The following is a 6,090-nucleotide window of genomic DNA, read 5'->3' on the forward strand; positions in this document are numbered from 1 at the left end:
TGCTCGGTCCCAGCGCCTGCCAACCTAGCAGTTCGAAAGCACCTCCGGGTGCAAGTAGATAAATAGGGGCCGCTTACCAGCGGGAAGGTAAACGGCGTTTCCATGTGCGGCTCTGGCTCGCCAGAGCAGCAATGTCACGCTGGCCACGTGACCCGGAAGTGTCTCCGGACAGCGCTGGCCCCTGGCCTCTTAAGTGAGATGGGCGCACAACCCCAGAGTCTGTCAAGACTGGCCCGTACGGGCAGGGGTACCTTTACCTTTACCTTTTATCATATCTCCAGCTTGTCTGGGTGATGGGTCATTAAGAGAACAAAGTGATGGGTGATGGGTCATTCAGAGAACAAAGGAAAGTAGGGTTCATGCTAGGCAGAAAATGGGTGGGGTCCCTCCCTCAACTTGCAAAAGTGAAGACAAAAGACAGAGTTTAGAGTTGAGCTATGTGACCTAGAAGCTGGAAAGGAAGAGAGACAGCCATAGCTGATTTCTGCTGGAATCCAAGGCTGTGGCTATGGGAGAAACAAGTCCCTCTTGGGGGGTTAATGCTATGGGCCCCTCCATCATAGGCTCAGGCTGTATATGTGTAAACAAACCATATATCTTAAAGATACCACAGTCTTCGCTGAGCTTCATCCTTGAAGGAAATATGAACCCTGGGTAAGCACTAGAAATTCCAAGAATCTTATACTGCGCAGAGATTGGGGCTCATAAGATGCAGATTACTCAGGCAAGGATTTAGAACAATTTAGGCAAAATATATAAAGCAGGTTTGGGGGTTTCTGTGCTATGGAATAACAACTGACCGTCCACAAGTATTCTGTTTTTATACTATAAATTGCCCATTGACGGAGCCAAGAAGATGTGTGAATTAATGAACTGAAAAAAGAGTATCTTAACCCAGTAAAATTCCAGAGGTGAGACATATATGCTGTCAGACTTCAGTATTTCAAATTTCAGTGGCGCCGTGTGCAAGGTTAAAATTCAGCATGCTCCTGCCTCTCACCTTTGCTCAATTCTGTCATAGTCGCAGGGCTCTGTGGCGCCCTGTGCAGTGGAACTGATCACGCTGCCTCATGTCTGCCTCTGCTGCAAGTAGGATTAAGTGTGCCTGCTCAAGGCCACAGCATAGTCCCTGGCTATGCGAGCAGCTGAGCTGTAGGCAAATAATAATAATAATAATAATAATAATAATAATAATAATTTTTATGTATACTCTGCCCTCCCCAGCCAAGGCCGGGCTCAGAGCGGCTTACAAGCAATAATAAAAACAAGTTGAATGATTACAACTTAAAAACAAAATTAAAATACAACATTATTAAAATATTAAAATGTAGCCTCAATGCAGGAGGAGAAGGAAAAGAAAAAAGAAAGAGAGGGAGAGAATCAAATTGGCTCCAAGCCAAAGGCCAGGCAGAACAACTCTGCCTTACTGGCCCTGCGGAAAGAAATCAGATCCTGCAGGGCCCTGGTCTCATGAGACAGAGCGTTCCACCAGGCCGGGGCCAGTGTTGAGAAGGCCATGGCTCTGGTTGAAGCCAATCTAACTTCCTTGGGGCCCGGGACCTCTAGGGTGTTGCTATATGTGGACCTTGAGGCTCTCCGTGGGGCATACCAGGAGAGGCGGTCCCGTAGGTATGAGGGTCCTAGGCCGTGAAGGGCTTTAAAGGTCAAAAGCAGCACCTTAAATCTGACCCTGTACTCCACCGGGAGCCGGTGCAGCTTGAAAAGCACTGGGTGAATATGCTCCCATGGCAGAGACCCCGTGAGGAGCCTCGCTGCAGCATTCTGCACCCGCTGGAGTTTCTGGGACAGCTTCAAGGGCAGCCCCGCGTAGAGCGAATTACAGTAGTCAAGCCTGGAGATTACCGTCGCATGGATCACTGTGGCCAGATTGGGGCGGGAAAGGTAAGGGACCAACTGCTTGATGAGGCGAAGGTGGAAAAATGTCGCCTTGACTCTTGCTGTAACTTGCGCCTCCATGGAAAGGGAGGCATCAAGGATTACACCAAACTCTTAATGGAAGGCAATGGCACTAATTGGGCATTAGTGGCAAAGGGCCGCATCTCAAGAGTAGAGCATCTGCTTTGCATGCAGAAGGCTCCCGGTTCAGTCCCCAGCATCTCCAGGTTGGGCTGGGAGACACCTCTGTCTGAAACCCTGGACAGCTGGGTCAGAGCGGGACCAATAGTCCAGCTTAGTGTAAGGCAGGTTCCTATGTCTCTACCCTGTCCCAGCCGAGAGAGCGGTGGCAGGAGGCTGAGATGACCAACTCTAGCAGGGGCATGCAGGACTGGCCCTGGGAAGGTGGGTGTGAATAGGGGTGACTGTCCCAGGCCCCACACTTTCGACTCCCCTGCTTATCACTGGTGGCACAGACAGTAGCCCAAACTTCATGGCAGGTCTTGCTGTGTCCTACCCAACTGGATAACCTCTCAAACCCCTCACTTGTTAGAGTGAGGCAGAGAAGTCGAGCGGAGGCAGCAGCAAAAGAAACAAGAGATTAAGAAAGGAGGGAATAGGCCACGGGAGCTAAAGTGGCTGCAAAAAACAAGAAATTTCGAGTTAGCAAGTGAAGGACACAGAGAGGAAGGCCACTGGCACTTTTTGCAGCTGCAAACAACAACGCAAAAATAGCCAAGGAGACAACAGGGAGAGGGAGCCCAACAGTGTTAAACCGGGTGCAAAAAATGACACAAAGTAAGACAGGGGAAGGAAAATGGGGAGATATTGGCCACCAGTGCTAAAGCAGAGGCAAAAAGCTAAAAACTAAATTGAGGGAGGAGGGACTATCAGCATGGAGAGGAGGCAGGATGGCAGAGGCAGAGGGAGAGAAGGTTGAAAGCAATGGTGCCCCTCCCACTGTGTGATTAGCCTTGCACCCTCTTAGGCAGGAGTTGGCAAGGTTTATCTTGCCTGGGCTGGATCGGTCCCGCAGAGATCCCTCCGTGGGCCGGATCGTGCGTGTGTGCGTGTGCGAGCGAGCATGCCGGTGATTTTCAGCATCTGCGCGTGTGCAGACGCGATTTCTGGTGCCGAGGAAGCGAGTCCCTGTGTTGGTTCAGTGCAGTGCGTGAGCAGGCAACTCCGTTCAGGGGCGGCTTGTGGGCCGGTCAAATGACCTCCACGGGCTGCTTCTGGCCCAAGGGCCTTAGGTTGCTGACCCTTGCTCTTAGGGATAGCTCTGGAGACATGATATGTAAAGCAAGCAGTGTTCAGAGCCTTTAGGTTGATGCCAAAGCTGGATGCAGGAGCTGAGGATGGAAGGTTCCAGGGTAACCCACAAAGTCAAAGGCCAGCCTGGAATTAATGCTGGAAGGTCATTCCTAGGGAAGGAAAGACCAAGAGCAGAAGACCAGTGGTGGTAGCAGCCAAGCTCATCTAGTTATAGGGCCATCATCCTAGTGGCGTAGCAATAAAGCTGCTAGCACATTTGCAAAGCTAAGCAGGGTCCGGTATGGTTTCAAATGGGGTGGGCAACTGTGTGTTGAGAATCCTGCATTGCAGGGGGTTGGACTAGATGACCCTCGGGGTCTTTTCCAGTTCTACAATTCTATGATTCTATTATTCTTACCTTGCTCATTGCTTACAGCATGGGTCACCTCTTTTACATTGTGTTTTCTCCCTCCAGGTGGTCTTCTCCCTTCTCCAAAATACATCCTTCCTCCAAAGTACCGTAGACCCCTAATGAGAGAGCCTTCTGGTAGCCACTGACTCTGGGCTTCCTCCCTGGTCCACCACTGTCATCACTGGCCCATGACGGGGACTTTTCTTTTTTTAAAAAATAACAATTTTATTTATATAATTTATTTTACAACATACAAAAAAACCCCAACTTTAAAAGCAAAAGGTTTATCATATATCTCTTACTTCGATTCCCCTCCCCCCCTTCTGCAGTTCCTTGATTTTATAATATTTTACTGCATTTCAAAATTAAACCAAATTATCATTTTTCCCTGTGTTACATAGACTTCCCCTCACAACTGCTGTATGTTTTTATATTAAGCCTGCTAATGCCTTAATTTGTTTATAATAATTTTGTATGTATTCTATAAATGGTTTCCATTCTTTCTTAAAATTTTGATCATTTTGATTTCTTATTCTTTTGGTAACTTTCGCCATTTCTGCATAGTTGTTTCTGTAACCATTCCTCTTTTGTTGGGACGTTTTCTGCTTTCCATCTTTGGGCAAAGATCATCCAGGAGACCATGGCTGCATACATAAATACATTTCTATATTGTCTAGGTAATTCTCATAATTCTCAAAAGAAAAGCCTCCGGTTTTTTTGTTTTGCAAAAGTTATCTTAAACATGACGGGGGCTTTTCAGTGGTGGCTCCCCATTTGCGGAATGGCTTCCCTATTGAGGTGCATGCACCTGTGTCCATCAATATTAACTTCCAGGAATTTTAAAAAAATAAAAACATCCCTGCACAATTCCTGGCCACCCCATAGATCACTGAATCCAAGAATGTTTTTGAACGGCAACTGCTTTTAGAAGTAGTCATCTTCTTCAGACTGCTTTAATTGTTTTAGGGTACATTTGTTTTTATCCTGTTTTTATCCTCACGCAAGTCACTGAGAGACAGTGATTGGCCCAAGGCCAACTTTTGGGTTTGACAAGTTCCCTCATGCTGCAATGACTACAGTTCCCAGCATCCCCCAGCGCGCCCACTGAGCCTCCAGCTTCCCTTTTGTACCGCTGCGCATGCTGGGTAACGCAGTCCGCTTAAAAGCAGCTCTTTGAAGTCAGCACAGGGCTGCCGGAAGTAGCCCCTTGCAGCGGCACGCTGGGTATTGTAGTCCGTCTGAACCGTTAATCTCCATGGGAACTGCAAGCCGCGATGCCCTTCTGCCGTCTTGTGCTTTGGTTGTCCCTGCCGCCAAGGGAGCAGGTGGCTGGGCCTCTCCGAAGGCCTGGCCGGGGTTTTAAAAAGGAAGCCGTGGCGGACAGAAAAAGTCCTTAAAGAAGCGCAAAGAGCATCATCCTGCCTTATGCCTCAGGAACTCTGCGCAAGGTGTGCTGGGAATTGTAGTCTTTTCCATACCTGCCATGCTCTTAATACTGAAGTACTGTATTAATTGGGAGTAAATTTCATGGAGCGCCCTGGTTCCCAGAACACGTGCAAAGCCAGTTGTTTATCTTTAAGGCTTACACAAGACTCTTTGTCCTATATTACTTGCTACTACAGGATTCTTTCTCCTAACTTTAACATTCATTCATTCATTCCCCGCCTTTTCCCCTAATAGCAACTCAAGACTTCTTACAGCTAAAAATGAGAGCAGCTTAAAACATAGGTCTCATTAAAAACAATGTAACACACACATTTTTTTGGAAAGAGAGGTGTCAGACACCTCTGCTATGGCGCCCACTTGAGAGGTGCCGGAACTGAGTTCTGGCAAGTTCCGGCTGAAAAACCCCCAACTTCATACAGTGGTACCTTGGGTTACATATGCTTCAGGTTACATATGCTTCAGGTTACAACTCCGCTAACCCAGAAATATTACCTCGGGTTAAGAACTTTGCTTCAGGATGAGAACAAAAATCACGTAGCAGCGGGATTAGCTAAAGTGGTGCTTCAGGTTAAGAATAGACCTCCAGAACGAATTAAGTTCTTAACCCAAGGTACCACTGTATATACAATATCAAACAAAAAACCCCCCACAAATTGATAGAATTATATATAGGGGTGCATGAGGTGATAGTGGAGGGGTAGTTCCTCTGGTGGGGGACACCTCATTCTCCTTCTGGGGTGGTTTGTCCACTTTTGGTCCCCACCCTGCACTCATCTCAGCTGGGGCTCCCAAAAGCTGTCCGCATAAGACAGCGGCCATGCCTCATGAAACTGCTTCAACTGGCCAGTTAAACCAAGTGAGGGTAGCTCTTAAACCCTTGGTGAGTTAGGGACTTCCCCTGCATGTGAAGACAGCTTCTGGTAGACTGAGTAGATGAAACCAGTAGTGGGTCCAGTGGTCAAGAGATTGGTTCCTTGCATGTGCTGCAGAGGGAAGTGAGGGGCAATTTGAGTTCATCAACCTGAGAAGGTAGTTCATCTAGGAGAAGAAAAGCTCTGATCCTAAATCTCTGTTGCCTTGCA

General features: G+C 47.8%; 1 long non-coding RNA gene across 1 annotated transcript; it reads right to left on the reverse strand.

Annotated features, from left to right (window-relative positions):
• Window positions 1-1,061: 1,061 nt before the first annotated feature.
• LOC307208313 lies at window positions 1,062-4,975 on the reverse strand. The gene is made up of 3 exons (XR_013835068.1): window positions 4,371-4,975; window positions 3,569-3,765; window positions 1,062-1,150 (listed from the first exon to the last, which is right to left on the reverse strand). It is a non-coding gene; the product is annotated as an uncharacterized lncRNA (long non-coding RNA).
• Between the last annotated feature and the right edge of the window lie 1,115 nt (window positions 4,976-6,090).

Source organism: Podarcis cretensis (genome assembly GCF_951804945.1).
Source record: "Podarcis cretensis genome assembly, chromosome: Z".
In the NCBI taxonomy this organism is placed as follows: Eukaryota; Metazoa; Chordata; class Lepidosauria; order Squamata; family Lacertidae; genus Podarcis; species Podarcis cretensis.